At 38.4% G+C, this 18,559-nt stretch overlaps 1 protein-coding gene and 1 long non-coding RNA gene across 6 annotated transcripts in view; one reads left to right on the top strand and one right to left on the bottom strand.

Moving 5' to 3' along the window:
* Positions 1-18,559, top strand: part of LOC139991003 (uncharacterized) — a 327,915-nt gene that overhangs the window by 285,007 nt on the left and 24,349 nt on the right. The gene's annotated exons all lie outside the window — the stretch shown is intronic.
* On the bottom strand, positions 1,738-4,378 carry LOC139998058 (uncharacterized). Its single transcript, XR_011803171.1, has 3 exons — positions 2,537-4,378; positions 1,882-2,080; positions 1,738-1,811 (listed from the first exon to the last, which is right to left on the bottom strand). It is a non-coding gene; the product is annotated as an uncharacterized lncRNA (long non-coding RNA).

The raw sequence follows: 18,559 nt of genomic DNA, 5'->3' as shown, positions 1-18,559 counted from the left end.
CCTCGAAGAGGAAATTTCGCGAGAAGTTTGCGATGCTAGTTTGTTGTCAGGAATCGACTGTGTTCAAAGCGTGATATTTATTTCTATTTTATATATTACATTTCTATTATATATTTATTTCTACGCTAAAAGATCGATTTACGGATTTAGAGATTTACGGAGGAATCTCTTTTAACCTTTCGTAGGGCAGTCTGGATTATTTACGTTTGAAGCAAGATTTAACTTGTAATCTATTTTTCTTGAAAAAATCTTTTGCTTGTTTAACTTAAAGACTGATCATATAACGTAATAAAATGCTCCGATAAGCATTTCAAATTTTTCCAAAGCTTGGAAGAGTAAAGAAGTTAGGCGCGGACACAAACGATTCGGCTTGTCTACGGAAAGTGCGAAAATACGCTTGCCCAATTACCCGTAGAGATTTAAAGATGGAGGATCGAAAGAAGGGATTGAAAGTGTTATTCGATAAAGAAACTATCGTAGATATGATCGAATATAAAGATCTTATCTGTAATGTAGGCTGTAATAATGGTTACGCGTTCCATAATAGCATTCCCACGTGCGTCCGTGAGAGAATTGTTTATAATAAACCGCTTTCTCTTTGTGTTCCAGGTAAATTCATATTGGATTACAATCTGCTTTCTATGAATCGGACTTGGATCAGTTTTGGGTAATATGCTATCAATCGTTGGCTCGTTAGTGATTTAACGAACTTCGAAATAATTGGAGAATCATTCACGCGAATTTATGTTATTGTCCGAATATTCTTTGTATTGATAGCACAATAGTATTGCGGAATTCTCCAATTATTTCAGATGATGTTGCAAATATATAAAATACAGGTCTTTTAATAAAGAAGGAAGCTCGTAAGAAAAGAAGCACTCGATCACAGCAAATTAACTCTGAATCACTATCGCGAGAGCGTGATTAGATAACACGATCCTTGAACTTGAAACACAGTTTTCTGTGTAGCTACGAACAAAGAAGAACTGAAAGACCTGTCTCGTTGTCTCTTTCTCTTTAAACATCGATTGGATATCGCGATCAGGAACGAGGCTGATTATTTCGATGCAAATCGTCGGAACTGATTTATTCGTGAACGATGAAAGGAAGCTGCTCCGGCCGGGGAGAGGATAAGAGCGACAGCAAATCGAGAGAAGAAGCCGAAGCGAAGAAGGAACGGCTGAGGCAAGATTAAACCGAGTGCAAATATTTAATTAAATCTGGCGAGCGCGCATGCCTGGCGGCGGCAGTTTACGGCCACCGTCGTAATTTCTTCTCTCGGGGTTCGCAGTGAAAGTGGATGCGCCTCGATGCAATCTGCTTTCGAATTAATCGAGAGTGCGTAAAGAAAATGTTGTATCGTATCGAAACTCTGTCCTCCATGTATTTCATCCATTCCATCGCGTTTTTGTTTACTTTTCACAGTAATCGTTCTGATACTTGAAGTAATTTTTTCTCTCGGGTACTTAAATATGTATTAACACCATGATGACTGGTTAGCTTTAAGCGTAATTTTTGTTAGTGTTCGGCTAAAAGAACGTAATAAGAAATTTTTAATTCAATTCGGCATTCACAATCATTCGTACGTTTTTCATTTGATTTTGGAATTAAATATATCTCTTTAAATCTATCGGGTTATTCCTGTCTGCAGCTGCTTTATATTAAACTTCTTTTTGTTCATCAAATCAGACATAAAAGTCAGAGAATCAGTACAAATTAACTTATTATATTTCTCCTGTATAGTTTCTGTTATGCTTATAGAATGTTCAGTAACTTTATCTTTATTTTATAACTTATCTTCGTGTGGTATGCTGCAAATCATTTTCCTAAATTTGTAAGAGATTTTTACTAAATTTAGTAACAGTAATTGTACGGTAATACCTAGTTGACATCCATCCGACGCCGATTGTGATAGCGTCAAGTAAGATGAAAAAGGAATGGTGATATTCCATGCATCTGGAAATATTCTGCTTGGCGATGACGCCCGAGAGTAGACTTCTGTGCGGGATCCGAGCATGGTCCGCTTGATTCGAGTAGAACTCGCGAGGATCTTCTGACGTGTAGACGCTCTTGACGTAGTCTGGCAGACAATAGCCGGAGTGGCGGTAAACTTTTCAAGAGAATCGCTGTGTGGCTGGAAGTTCGGTTCACGGGATGAGATCTCCCCGACGACGTTGCGCAAGGAAGAAATCGTCGCGTTTAAATCGTGCGCGGATGTCTGTCGGGGTCACGCAATTTGAAAGTTAGATTGCTTAAAGCGGCGTTTGACGCTAGTCAAAAGAGCACAGTCCTCTACCTTCTATCGTGTCCCGTTGAAATTTAATCAACGAGGAATCCGTCCTTGTCGATCAATCATCGATCTTATCGATCTTTCGATTACCAACCCACCGAAGGTTCAAATATCAACCAGATTAACCATCGTCAAAATTAACGGAATATCGATTTAGAATGAATAACGCTCGAGTAATACCATATATTTTACCAAGTTCATCGATCGCAGAGGGAACCGTGGCAGGAACCGCGGGGAAATACGTACCTCCTTAATCCCCCGCCAGGATTCTAATATCCATTAGTCCACCTGACGTCCAGCTAATCCATCTCACGGTCGTTTTCTCGATTTGCATAGCTTCCTGGCTTTCTTCCGCGGTAGTGCTCGTTCGTCTCGCTAGGAGAAAACTGCGGTTCGGTCGTATATCACGGCCTCGCTGCCTGGTTACTCCTAACGCGTTTAACTGGTGTAAGATGCCAACGATAACCAACGCTGGCATAATTTGAGAGGTGTGTATTGAGTATCAAAAACGAGCATCACCTCGTTACGCGCTTATTTCGTTTAGACTCTCCGATTTCCATGTCATTTCTACGCGTTTTAGATGCTAATGCAAAGGAAACATTTATTAAATGGACTGTTAATATCCCGTGCAATAAATTATCGTGGCAGTCGTGTTAAATGTTACTGATATTTTTAGAATCTAGTTTTTCTATCGAACTGAAGCAGAAATTGAATATACTGAGCAGAGTGTTCAAGTATTGATAAATAGTGGTGTTTACTGTTACAATAGAATAGATAATCATCAGCAATGTGTAATTTGTCTGAATTACGACAATGAAAGATTCGTATGTACTGTTGAAAACCAACCGCTCTGAAGTACGAACATAAATTAATGGTCTCGTTAAGTCAGACTACGTCTCAGCTCCTTTTTCACTCACTGAATTTTCCATTTATTTAAGATCTAAAGACAAATGCGTCGATGGATACAAATATTAACTTGGATCGTACAGTAGCAAGGAAATGATCCTGTATAAGTAATTCGCCATGTTGAGAGGCCAATTAACGTATTTTAACAATTGCTTGTATGGATTAATCCATCTGTTGCAAGAATTATTTATATAGAAAATTCGTAGCCATAAATTATCGCGTATCGGAGTCGCTCAGTTAGGAAAATTGTCCCAACATTGTGTCCAGACATTTTCTATTATTCCTCGAAATTTGTCCTGGGAGATATTACGTAGCTGAATCCAGGCAGGAAGAAGACGAAAATCGAGAAATCTTAGACGGTCGATGACTCCCTCCGGAACGCTCCAGGCACTCATATTTGTCGGTGATTCGAGCGATCGGATTCTCCTCTTTTGTTGCTTCTCCTCTTTTCTCTCATCTTTTGCCCTCCCCATCCCCCTGTTTCGATCTGTTTGCCACGATTCTATTCGCCTGACGCTCGAAATTTCGCATGCTCAGCAGCCTTGAGGAGAGGAACGGATGAAAATCAAGGCGGAAAAAAGGAAATGTAGAAGAAGAGAATGGAATTGTTTCGAACGATGAGGCACCGGGAAGACTTGAAATAAGTGGATTTGCTAGGACTCTTGAGACCCGAAACGGATTGTTTAAAGTGACAGAAAAAATTGATCCGCTTTCATCGTGGTCACATTTCAATTTTAACCTTCCCTCTTTTTAACCTTCTTTTGCGGTGATGTCGTTGGTTGATTTAATCTGTGCATCTTCGAGGAACTAGGGCGTATGTTTCAATAATTATCATCTCAAGCTTATAGTGTGAATGATTTGGTTACTTGAAACGTCGTTTGAGCAAAAAATCTTGTCAGTTTAGAGCATTGTCTTTTTTATAAGAGGAAAATGCTTTTGTGTCTTGAATACAAAGCAATAATTAAAATCTGCACAAAATTCCAATGTGCTATAACTATCAGCTTATAAATTATATATCTGTATCATTGTTATTCTATAACTGTTAGTTTCATCGAGTATGGTCTGATAAGCGTCTCTTCCATGCACCGACTGTGACTTTGGTCTGACTTTGTCATCCGTTTCTATTCACAGGCGGTCGCACCTCTTTTGTTTAAGATGTCTTTAGCTTGGCCACGTCGTTCGTTTCTACTTATATAGTGGCGTCTTCAACACGCCGCATTTTCGATTATAAAAAATTTATTTTCAAACGTTATGTATAAAGAAAGCAATATGCTATTTTGTTGTCCATATGTAAATGAAAGTCCCAATTTAATGATAAAGCTTTTTTATATACGATTCATTATAAATTACTATTCTATTGGGTAGAACAAGTAAGACAGCATTTATGTGATCATCCATTTTAGTAAACATCTTCCAAGAAAATCTGGAACCACCGGTCGATCATCTACCAAGAAACAGTCGGAAGCTAGTATTAAGACAACAAAATCTCACTTGAAACAATCCCCGAAACACAGATATTCGCATAGGAGCTGATCAAACACAATGAGACACGCTTTGTATAAATGATAAACTTCATATGCAAATACAACCCTCCTCTTCTGTCGCTAAACAGACGTACCAACTCCTTGTCTTCCTCCTCTGTTCCATTTCCCCAATACAATTTGAGCGAGTTTCCCTCCCTGAGTCACCTAGACAAACCGTCCCAACCAGGACCGAATTGGAGACGCGACTATGAGGCCGATTACTCAGTATGCGTGAAAACCGGGAAAATGGAAGGAAACGAGGAAGCATCTGGCTGCACGGGACCAACAGGCAATGCATAAAGTAAAATAGTACGCGCAACAGGGCAAGGCGCGCGCGGCGCCGCGTCCCTAAGTGGGCGAGGCATTGTTCCGCTCGGCCTTGAATCTAATTATTCCGCTGGAAACGGCTTTTCCACCGAGTCGCGGGATCCGTTGTGTTCCGCGCACTTTCATTTCTGCATAGTCAGGACGCTCTTTTGTTTTTGACGCTCACAGCGGATGATCTGTTCGAACCAAGTTCTCCAAGTTTTTTGACTTCTGAAATGTGGAAATATGATAGAGGTGTACTTTTACATTCGAGGGACGAAAATTGCATATAAAAGTAGAGTGAGGAAACTCGATAGGTTTCGTGAAATATAAGAATTGTACAAGTAGAGAAATGGAATTTGGGAATTTTAGTTTTTTTTTTTTTTTTTTTTTTGCGGTTCTAAAGGATTTCATAGAGTTTCAGGGAAAAGGTATATCCAAAGTCTTGTAGATTTCGAGGATCTCAAGAATTACAATAGGAGTGTGTAGAGATTACGAAGAGTTTCGCGGAAATTCTTATGAATCCTGATACCTTTCGATAACCTTGGATTTTCAGATCGCCGTATTGAAAACCTATGTTTAGAACTCGAACGATTTTTGAAATTCTTTAGATACACCTTGTTATATTAGCAATCCTGTGGATCGTGTAAGCTGTAGTAATTCTCCAAATCCCTTAGAATTCGCAAAACCTAAAAGATTTGAACCCATTTGCAAGATTATTGAACTTTCCTAAGAATCTTCTAACATTCCTAAAAACGCGTTAACATATCTTTCTTTGAAATTCTTGTAATATCGCAGTCCTTAAAATAAGGCATTGCAATTCATATGGTAATTCGGGTTTCATGTTGGCCGCATTTCCAATGTCGGACCCTCGAACGCTCAGTGATAAGGAACATGACGGACGTTGATAACAGGCATCGTTTTACGTACGATTTACGCGTGGCTCCACCGCCCGTTTTATGATGCTCGGTCAGTCACGCTGTAAACCAGTCCCAACCATGTCGCTACAATGAGTTTCCCCCCTTTTTACCAGCGGCGCATTTATCAAGCGTTCTTTGAGAATCGTTCTCCGCCACGCGGATTACAGGACCTCGTTATTTTTCCCGATTATTTCCTTGGCGAAGCATACTTTCAGCCACGTTCGATACTTCCGCAATTGTTCTAACGCAAATAGAAATACAGATAACGATACTATTACTAAATCAGATTTCTTCCTTTGTAATTTAAGAACATATTGAAAATTCAAATTCTTCGTGAAACAGTAATGTTGCGTCCTATGATCCTACTACAAACTATAATCCATCCCTCGGGCAAGATTGCCACCATCTGTACAAACATACTTATTCGGACTCGTAATAATTCTAAGGAATCGTTATAAGATTTAGCATTTCTTACTTTACTGTTGAAGCCCTTATTACTACAAACATTTTTCAAGTTGAAACGTTCCTTGGAGTAATAACCCTATGGATTAGTTCAATAGTATAATAATAGTATTCAATAGTGTAATTCGATGGATTAGAACAATAATTCATTCTGGTAAAATACGGAGAAAGCGGGTTTTTGTCATGTACAATATTCAAAGGCCATTTTCACCCTCGAGCAACCGTCGGTAGGGGGCTACCAGCACCCATCACTAGTTCCTTATAAATGTCACCGTCACAGAAGACACTTCACTTGCTCAAGCAGGAAATACCTTAATGAATCTGTATAAATACTCTCGAGTTGTTTCGTCAACTGACGACCATTATCCCTTCCACTACTCTCGGCTCGCAGGCCATTAAGCCTTGTTTTGCTAACTGGCCGCAAATTCTCAGATGTATGATGCGTTGCTTTCAACTAATAATATAATATATAAAAATGAGGAAATATAAATATAACGCGTCTGCCCGCGAAACGGTCGAACAAGTAAATATGATTCTTAATTTCAATTTTGAAAATGATACTAAAAATCTTTTTGGCTATTCACTGTTGGCTACTCAGTGTAAGTATTACTCAACCGTTAAATACAAAATATTGTTGTTCTCTACGATATGAATTTTCGTACGTCAGGATAGATATACTTTAGAGTATATTGTAATCTATAAGAATTTTCAAATTCTTTAGCATTTTAAGAAATTAAAGTCACGAAAGACAATTAAACATTCAATCTCTTTACACTAAGGAACAGGGTAAGAACTCATAATGTATTGTTACAGCGATCTTAATTTAGATTTTAAAAATAAATAAAAGATAATACTCGGAATAATCGAACTAAAAGGAAATATAATGAACTGTTTACGTATAAAAATCCGCGCAGTAGATGCTAGTAAATTAACCTCATAAATTCTTCAAATAAAAATCCTTTTAAAAATTTCGTTAAATAATATTAAGTTAAATTGGAAATTACACGATCCCAAGGGAGAAGATCGATTTGTCGCGTTGTTTACCTCAAACAATCAGCGAAAACAGCGATCGTTCTCAAAGGAATGAATATCCTGGAAAATCGGTGGTAAATTACCGCCAAGCAAGAACGTCGTGCATTTAATAAGTAAATCCGTGGGGTTCATGAAGAATTCATGAAGGAGTCGTTGTGCCACGGGACGACGACGATTTGCGAACGCGCGAGGACGACGTTTTTCCACGTGCAAGTCGTGCAAGGATGGATCGTATCCCGAATCGTTTCGCGAATCGTCGATTCAAACTTTTGCGAAAATTTCGCCGTGTCGTAATTCTTCGCGCGATTGCGTTTATTTGTCCGTCCATAATAACCGTAAATTTTCCTTTATTCTTTGAAGAGACAGAGAGAGAGAGAGGGAGGGAGGGAGGAAGTAGGGAGATCTCCATAACGGAGACTTTGCGCAGTCAGCAGCGACCGAACGAACCATCGGTTTCGACGCAATTCGGGCATGCGAAATGCAAGCTCTTAAGTAATAGTACGTCCGCCGTGGAATTTATTATCGACTTATCTGCGCTTGTGGAGGGTCACAATATTTTCCGGTTCAAATGACTCCGAGAGTTGCTTTTGTTCGAGTGTATGTTGAAACGCTTCATTCCGGACGATTAAAAGTTACACTGGCTCCTGAAACTATTTGGATACTTTTCACAGGAACTTTCATATCCATATTGCATGTGTTGTATAGAACATTTTGGGATTTCATTGGTATATATGTGGAAATTACATAATATTTTTATTGTATTAGGTTGTCCCAAAACTTTCTTTCGTTTTATAAGGAAATAATAGATGCACAACATCTTTTGTTTCATATTATTTTATTATAATAAATATATATTTGAAAAAAAATTAGTACATAGCATAAAGAGTCGTGTTAAGCATATAATAAATGTTAGGTACGGCCTCATTCACTGTTGACGCTTTTTAATATAATAAATAATTGAATGTTTGTAATCTTTAGAAAATATATACTTGCCCTAAATATTTTCCAACTTCTATGTATAATTTCAGACATGTTTTAAATTTTGCCAACATAACCGTAATTCTTGAATCTCATAATAGAGCGAGTGAAATTTCAAAATATTTCGTATAACACATGGTGTATTCATAAAAGATGTGGACAAGTGTTTGAATATTTAGGTTTTCATATTTTCGATTGCATGTCGATGGAGGGTAAACAATAGGTACGAAGAGATCGATAAACGTGGTCTTCCAATTACGAAAGGATTCGAAGAGATTGTGATGAGAAAATAGTAAATGGAGATCCTGAAGAGATACATGAGTTCGTATCAAACTGTAATATTTAATTTGAAACGGTGATGCTAACTCGTTGCTCTTTACACTCGCTTTTCATTCTTGCTCTTTTATATTTCGACTCCGCGCTCCCTCTCGTTGACCCCTCTGAGGCCTCTCATTATCTCACTACGAAATTGCACCGACGTAAGTAAACGTATACTCTCTCGTAATCCAAAACTCCACATCGGTTTTCCGCATGTAACCGCGTCACTCTTTCTCCTTCATTTTATCCGACACACGCGACGAGCTTCGCCGGCATTCATAATATCGCCACATTCATGTTTCAAGAACTTTTGAAACAACGTCGTGTTTTTACGAAGAAGAAGCGGTATCAAAATCGAAATTCGGATGCGTCGCTTGTTAAAAAATAGACTGCTTTCAGAAAAGTTGTAATTTACAGTACGAGTAAACTATAAAACGTGTGTGAAAGGAATCAAAATGAAAGGTGTATGAAAAAATATATAACGCAAAGAGAAGAATGAACCATTTTCTATCCATTTTTAAATCTATCAAAATACACCGCTGTTAATTTATAAAATTTCTATAAATAATTATGTATCGGTTGCTTTGCCTGTCCTGGTAGTTTTAGTTTTAAAACTTGTACCCCTCGTGGACAAGAAATTACATCAATTTTTATATTGAATGGCACGAATAATATATAAAATTGCGTATAACATATAGCCGTAGACATAACAACAACAACAACACCATTTAAAGGGTAATAACTGAATGAATTGCGAATACGGGAACGAATGGAACAGAGCAAACAGTTCTGAACGATATCAAAAATTAATGAAATATCACAGTGTTGTTAAAGGTGTACGAAACGATGACTGGCCGAGCATTTAAACAGAAAAATCATACAGCAACGTAAAAGAAAGTCACGGAACATCGTCCCTGTTCTGCATTGTCGCGTCGTATTAAGTAACCTCGCAGAAAGATTTACTCACGGCGTGGGCGAGCAACTTTAAAGGCGAGAAGTTAGCGTAGTTAGGAGTTTTCATTACGATATCACCGGCGCGGTGCTCGCGCGGCCGCCGGAAGCGCCGTGTAATTTTGGCTCCGCGTTCTTCCGCTAACATTTCTATCCAGCAGCCGCTTTTCCAAGTTTTGCTCTCCGTGATGTTCCTGCGTTCCGTTTTAATTTCATCTAGACGATCTCATCCTTTTCTCTCTCTTTATTTCTCTTTCTTCGCCCTCGCGTTTGCCGTTATTTTGAATCTTTTCACGTGAAGACGAAGAAACGTTCGTCCGCGGAAAATTTGCGGGTTTGACGGATTAAAACGCATAATCTTCAGTATCTATATTTAAATTTTGTACACTCGCTTACGCGAATCGTTCATTTATCGCAAGTCACAACTAGTCTCGTCGTTTGGTTTTACCGTTCACCATCAGCCTTTCAACATAATGTTTGAATGAGAGATACTGAAGTTGAAGTGGTTCGGCGATTATAAATGAAAGAGGATTGTATTGATAAGACGGATTTATGGAGGAACTCGTGTTGCTATTCTCTGTGCAAGAGGTTTGTTTTAGTGGTCTGTTTATTGTTTCTTCCTCTTTGTTTTTATTTCAAAACTGGTTTGAATTTATGGTTGAATTTAGTGCGATGAAGATAAGATATGCTATTAAGCAGTCATTTAGACGTTGCTTGAAAACTAGTTATCCAGTTTTTTCCATTTTCAATTAATTGCATATATCTGGATAGAAGATTTCCGTTGAAAATCTTGAAAATTGTGTTGCTTCTATGTTCCTATATCATAATTATGTATCAACTCTATAAACTGGCCCAACAATGTCAATGAAATATATATAATTGTAAATATCAGATCCTGAAATATCCTAAGTATTAAATTCTCAAACTGAACGGAAGTAACTTCACATTTTCTCAGAACTTCGACTTGCTTGTTTCAAACAACAGAAAAAAATATAAAATATTGCATTCCTTCTAATACACTAACGATACATACTCACCAACATAATACAAAAGAATGTTTTTTTCTTGATAGTATCGTCGTCCAGAATTTCACAAATTTTTCCAAACATATCACACTCGACGCACCAATCAGTATCGTCAAATTAACATTCGGAATTTCTGCGAACGATATTTTTACGGTCGAAGGCTGCGGTTGTGCCATTTTATTATACGCCCCTTCAATTTTCCCGGTTGAAACCTTGACAAAATGGAACGAACACAGGGTCGTTTGTTTGCTCCGTTCGCAAACAAACGTTTCCTTCACCCTGTTTTCCGTTTTCGGCCCGTCAAATTAATTCGACGTCGTTTCAACGTCGTGACTGCCGCGAGATATCTTCGGGAAAAAACTACCGCCCATCGGACCGCGAGTTTGCCGGCGAATCAAGAGAACGTTAACGAGCTTCGGTTTTCTCTCTTCCGTCTCTCAGTATTTACTTCGTTCGTTTCTTCCATGTCACGTTTCGTTTTATTGAAACATTATATTGTAGCGGTCTGCTCAAACGTCGTTCGAATGACATACAAACCTAGAATTTCTATCATCTAGAAATTATGGATCTGTAATGTGCATTAAAATGTACTATAGATAGAAGATTAGAATTGAAATGTTTCGATAATAAATAGATATCTGTAATCATCATCTCTATTTTAATAAACGCTGAAGTTAATTCTATGAAAGGCAACTGCCTTTCATTTTGATGGGTTTGGTAGTCGATTTGATAGTGAAACGTTTCAACTTCTATTGATGCGTCGTTCCAATTATCTAAGAATCTAAGTCGTGTTTGCAATGTAACCGAGGCGTGTTCTTCCTCTTATATTTTGATACAATCCTTTCGAAAGCCAGAAAGAAGCAACGAACAGTATGTTAGGAGAAAAGTTATCGCTTAAAATAAAAAAATATCAAATTTAAAGAATGTATAATTCTATAAAAGGGATAGAAATACATTAATAACAGTAAATGTATTAAACAATAAATAGTCATCATTGTCGACAAAATATCGTTAAGAAATAATCTTATTTTTTCTCGTAGGCACAAAAATAAAATCAAGAAGCTATAGAAAAACGGTGAAAGGAACATTTCTACGATTTTCACGTTTCCCTTTCGCGAAATAGCAATTTGATTCTCGTCTGTCTCGATCTTCGTGCAGCGTGCTGCCGCAGCAGGTGATTTAAACCGCAATTCGAATCTCCCGGAGGCCATTCCCGGGCAGGATACTTGGCCAAGAGAGGATAGATAGCGAATGGTGCGCGGTCCCTTATAATATAATTGATTCATTGTGATTCACCGTGCACACACCACGCCATGGACTCCATCCATCGTCGAATATAAATTCGCCCCGATACCACGAAGTCAGCGATTAATTTGCCTTTGCCGCTCTGATTCCCTGGTATTTCCACGCGACGCGGCATTCCCTGTTCCATACATGCACGCAGGATTACGCGTACAGAAAACCGGCCCGAGAGCTGGGAAAGTCTGGAGAGAGGGTAAAAGGGAGCGTAACCGAGAGAAAAATGGTCAAGCTCTCTCTCTATCTTTCTCTCTTTCTTTCTCTTTTAACCTCTGTTGACGTCCATAAGCAGTCATGGACGTTTTTTCGTCCCCTTGGGGACTCGTGACTTTGTGTCCTCCTGCTGGATTTTGGTCACTCTGAAATTTTATCAAGCTTCTCGCCACAGCAATGGAGCACGATTGAGAAAGAAATAACCTCACTCTTTAGCACGGCCGACGTTTACCATTTGCCTCTCTCTTGTGTTAATTAAAATGTCAAATATATCGTTGTCAAATGGCGTTCGAAATATTGACGCGCCGCACTGACCTTGTGTAGCATTCGTTCTCGTGATTTTCTAATTGTACTTTGTTCTACGCTTATTCTTTTTGGAATTTATTGAATTCTTAGAATTTCTCAATTATTAAAGATCTTCTCTTACAGTCGATTAGCCAAGTTACTATCGCGAAATTGTTAGTTGACAAGGAGCTCCTCTGTGACTGATTGCTCACAATACTTTGAGCTTTTTAAATAGTGTTAAAGAATTTTTGCAGTTGTTCGGGTAACTGTTGCGAAATTTTCGATATGCAATCGGAGAAAAAATTGTGTAAAGGTAGCGAGCAAATTAGAAAATAGAGAAAGATGAGAAACGGTAAAGTGACTTATAATTATAGTTCTGATCAAAATAAATGTAGCTGTATCAACGGTGCCGATGCAATATTTCAACTGAGAAGCCGCGAGCGATCGAGCCGCGTGCACTCGCTGGCCGAATTTATGCGAAAAAAGAGCAGAAATCGACAAGGAGAGCGAGAGCAACAAGTAACGTATAAAAAGTAGCAGATAGAGTGAAGCGATTTACGGTAAACTCGCGAGTGCGACAATTTATCACGCCGACAGGCTCAAGATAATCTCCGATGAACCTGTTACGCTACAAATTAAATTAAAAATGATTAAAGCTCGCATCCTCTCTCCGCTCTGCCGCATTCTCTGACCACGAGGCAAGCGTTCATCGTCTACTACAATCACGGAGGAGCTGATTGTTTAAAGAGGTTCCTCCAAATCGATTAGCGTTTCAATGTCCTCCGATTTTATTGCGTTTGCCTTTCGTACACTATTTTCACTATTTACACTATTTTCGTATATATTTGATTATATTTACTTCCATTTTTCGAATGTTAGATAGAAATACGAAGCCTGATCAAAAAATACCCGGATCACTCCTTTTTTTATTTATGAAATTTATTGTTCTACATTGTAATAATTACCTCCAAGAGAGTTTCATTCAATGTTTATATATCGTTAACAGCAACTTTTCTAGTTCTAGGGAACTACTCCTTATGAATATTACTAGAAATTGATTATCTCCGTATTTTCTGTTATTTATTCGATATTATAATTCACTAGCCTGAATTTGATTTTTGATTGCACCGATTCATTTGAATAATAATTCATGCAAATTGCGAAGGAAATTAACAAATGAGAAATTCGAAGCGTTTCAAAACGTAGTCGAAGAACAAAAAGTATCCATTATAAGACTTACATATTTAATTAGGTCCAAGCACATATATTAAATTTCGTATTATTTTTTAGTACTTGTATATAATTATATTAATTTGATGCTGTGAAAATGAAATATAGAAGTTGATCAATAACTTACTGGATAAGTACTATATGCAAATACTTTCTGTAGCCACGATACACGAAAAGAGTTAGAAGAATTTATTTACACAAAAACAGAATATTCACAATGCTATTAAAACTTCGTAATTCCTCGTGCTAAATTTCTCTTCCACTACTATTAATCTACTATCTGTACTATCTATGCTATAAACTTCATGTACCAAACTTGCTCTTCGTGGTATAATTTCTCAAGACGAATCGACAGGAGCTGGCGCGTGTTGGAAAAACCGCGAACGAGCGAATCGACAAAGGTCAGCGAGACGGTTGCGTCGCTCCGAAATAATCCCGCCGCTCTCATTACCAGCGTCGTTAATCTCCGCCTCGAGCAGCGGGGAACGAGCCAATTAATCTTGCCCGGCAAGAGCGGCGAGTGCTTGTAAGCAAGCAGAACGCCACGGATGAATAATTAAATCTGTCCCCGGGCCCGATCGCGTCTTTCGAAAGCTTTCGTCGCGCCGTTTCTCCGGGAGAACCAACGACTACCGATCGTTCCCGCACGAGAAACAGGAAGAAGGAAGAGTCGTACCAACCGCTGTGCTTCTTGCCTCGATCGTTCTGAACACGGTGTACCGTTATGAACGAGGGAAATCGAGAACCGGACACGATAGAGCGTTCACAAGGGAACATGCTCCGAGATGGTCGGATAAAAAACGACGACAATAAAGGCTTTATTAATGACCGCAATATCGATAATTATGGGTATGGATATTAAGATCATGGCGAAAAGCTCTGTCTTCTCTGCTGGTGTTTTTAGTGTAAAGTGATCACCTGTTGATGTTAAATATATAGTGTTAATTAGCGTTTGATTTTTGATCGCAAAGATTGTATCAGATAGATAGTATATTTGGAATTGTTTGTGAAGTAATATGTTCTGAAGTTTATGATCAATGCTAATAATTCTGCTATAAATGTTTTGTATTGGAAAATAATTGTATGAAAATTTCATTCGCAATTCATTCCTTTCTTCAAATTTTTTATAAGAGAATGCAAGAGCTACAGTTTAGTAGAAACTTTATATATTAATAAATTTTACCATTCTGTTCGTAAAAATACTTTATCGTAGAATTAAGTACCAAACACTTTTCAAGATATCCACGATTAAATTTTCATTTTAAATAATATTTTATTTGTTAGTAATACACAGCGTACGATTATAACGATTTGGTCACCGATGCGTTACGACATTCCAATAATTTCAATAGAGACGCATATCTCTGTTTACTGTAATACATGGTCATCGTTACTGAATCACCACGTATAAAACAGATTCTAAGTGCAGTCAAGTCGAGACTTTAAATCTTCCAGTACTAGATCAATCTTTCTTTCCACTCTACGTTATCTTCTAAAAAGATAGTGATTTATCGACGACGAAAGACCAAGAAGCTCGTAGTAAGCAAGAAAGAGCTCCTTTTCTTGTTTCTTCCTCTCTTTCAACGTCGAACAGACGTTCGACTTTGATATCGAAGAAGCATCATCGTTCACAGGCGATCTTCCGTCGAAACAAAAATAACATTGGCCGTGTGTTGCTTTCACCGTGATACGAATAACCGCGTGGGCGATGACTCGCCGCTTGGAATTTATTCGCGCGGATACGCAGCTCGACGCTTGACCTACTTCTCGACGCGGTTTTTCAAATCACTCGTACATGAAATCATGGGAAAACAGCAAAGCCGTTTGCAGATTTCAAAGATAAAAAGAGGTTTCCTGTGGCGGTGGTGTAACGTTACTTGTTTCTCATCCCCTTGACACTGCCGTTGTTTCTTCTTCAAGTATCAAGCCGGAGAATTTTCAAGTTGTGAAACGGGTCAAGGCCGAGAAGTACTTTTCATCGGATCCGTATGAGATCTGCGCGACATAAGACACGGAGGTTCTTTGTAAGATGAATTTACGTGAAGAGAAAGAAGTGTATTTTCCATAAAAACAGTTTTATGCAAAAGGAGCTTTCAGAATACGTTCGTCGTGCTTTCACTGTTCTACCATACGTAATCTTCCATTGGTATATTAATCGGGTTAGTAGAAAAACCTCAATATACTAGAAACCATTAAAAAAGAGAAAAATAGAAAATGTTTGGCAGTGCGTTTAGTTGAATTTCTCTTCGCGCTATCGGAGAGAGCAACCACAGAATATTCAAAGGTTAAATTACTGGAATCATTAGAATATTCAAAATAATCAATCTCTCTAGAAATTTTCTATGATTTACAATGGGACATTTTTTAGAATCCTCGTAATTTTTTGTTGTCTTTTGGTCGCTTTTTCCCTACATTATTTTTCCTTTCATAAATCTCTCATTTAACTTCGTACAAATTTTAAACTTTACTAGTCGGTAATTCCAGCGTTAGTAACAGTCAACAGGAAACGATGTACCGCGAATGGGCACGACCGTCGATCCATCGACAGAAGGAGCAGCGTGTAGCGGCGTTAGACCATCCGCGTCTAAATTCTGGCTCTCTAGGGTCGCGCGCAATTGGGTTGGAAGGTTTTACATGCAATTTGCTGGTGTAGAAGCACCTGCTGAAACGGCTTTAAACGGCAAACAAACGGGCGACGGGAGAGCGGTTCGCGTAAAACTTCCTTTTATGGAGGTCACGTTCTGCTCGCGTGCACGCACACGCGGCCGTATAAGGAGCTTTTTCGAAGGCCTTGCGAACCCCGGAATCAAACAGGAACACGACTCGTCGCCTTTTTGATGCTTTCGCGGGGGTCATTTAATTACGTACGAGTCGCGTTGCAGTTTTCATTCGTAATTTTCCTTTTTCTTTTACTTCTCCTCCTTTTACGCCCTTCTCTTTCTTTATTTTCCTCTGATGTTCTTATACCTTTCATTCTTTAAAAAGGTTTATTCCTCTCTTTCATTAAAGCTATTTCGTTCGGAGAGAATGGAAGCTGATCCCTTTTGCAAGAACGGCGGGTGTATTTTTCTGAATCAATGCAAAACCGATGGTGTTTTTTCACGAAGAAAAAGGCTTATTAGTATCCGAGCTACACGTGTGGTACACGTGTACTCCGCTTGGCACGTTCTCTAATCATGTTAAGCAACGAGATTTTCAACCTTCTCGCGATTTCTTTGCCTCCCGTGGTGAAATGGCCCTCCATTTCGTCCTCTAGTTACGGAATCTTCTCTGTTCCGTAATTTCACCAGTGAAACGAAACCAGCGTGGAGGATTTCGAGCGTGCAAATGTAGCTCGAGCAGCAGAATCAGGATACGATCAACGAGGCACAATTTTAAATGCGATTAACAGATCCGAAACGATTCGAAATGACTTGTTATGTAACCTGTGCTCGTTGTATCATCGCGATATTATTGTCACGTTACTAGAGATGGTAGGATTGCAAAATGTCTGGTCTGTGTAGAATAAAAATCAACTAAACGATTTGATTGTTCGGTGGAATAGTGGATTCGTGTCCAATAAATATATCGACGCTGCTGCATTTCTAACTTGCCAGTAGAAAACGAAAGCTTTTATCGCGCTTGCATATTACGTTATACTTTGTTCGGAATAATTACAGGATCATAATTACAAATGATTCTATTACACTAATTAAATCGAACGAAAGAAAAGAAGTTGTATAGGTTTAATAGACTGGCGTGTTATTCGTATGATTCTGTGATAAAGATCGTCTCAGAGATAATTATCAGAAACAAAGATATATACAAAACATAAGAAATAAATATGAAAATCATTGTACGAATAAAAAATCCTCTAACTGTTTTGAGCGCTGTATGTATTAATATTCGTGTCCTCTTATATATAAATTAATCATCTATGACATAATTTCCAAAGTAGCTTGGTATTATCCTGCAACCGAGTAACTGAACTACGTATACAGAAACCAAACTCTTCAATTTCATCAAATTTAGTCCTCCTGCTGGTAAAGTCAATTAAACATTAATTACGTACTCTGATATTAAAATAAAGAAATTTCTTGACAAATGAAGTCGATCAGTTTGACTTCTGAATAGTTGAATCGTTACAGTCACGTAAATTCACGCCTCGATAAATCATAGCTCGTCGAGACGATTCCAACTCTCAGTTTACGCGTTCAACCCCTCTGATTGCTTCGAACAGTCTCTTAAAGTTCACCTTTCGACGACTGCTCGTTGTCTTGTCTGTGAATTTGCAAGCATGTTCGCGTGACTCGAGAGGGTGGTAATCCCGTTAGGAAAACTTCGCTCGTTTCGTTCGATGCGATTTACGAAATCGTGGAACGTTGCAGCACTTTGAGATACTTTACAGATGGAATAGCATTGAATTTCGAGCAGGACTTCCGTTTTACACTAAATTTCATCGAAGTGCCTTAATTCCGCGAATTTAACATCAGATTAATAAGTCGTACTCGCCTATAAGCAGACTGAATTTTTCATTATTATCACGTTCTTAAAATTATCGCACAAATTCCCGAACTTTGTACGTACTCTCGAAATCCACTTGAACTTGTCGGCCACTCGATGAAACCGAGCTTTATATGCCGAACAGGCACTTAAACTCTTCCCCATTATCCCAAACAATTGCGATTCGCGTATAATACACTGGAAGTTCATTCGCACTGATTACAGTTTAGACTTCGCTGTAACTTACAATTACTAAAAATTTATGAACAATTATTGTTAATTTTTTATGAAAATAAATATGAATATAAATTCCAGAGGACCAGAGATTTCAAATTGAAA

The sequence above is a fragment of the Bombus fervidus genome, chromosome 1 (genome assembly GCF_041682495.2).
Source record: "Bombus fervidus isolate BK054 chromosome 1, iyBomFerv1, whole genome shotgun sequence".
NCBI lineage: Eukaryota > Metazoa > Arthropoda > Insecta > Hymenoptera > Apidae > Bombus > Bombus fervidus.
The sequence above is the reverse complement of the archived record's forward strand: the minus strand, read 5'-3'. Positions and strand labels throughout refer to the sequence as shown.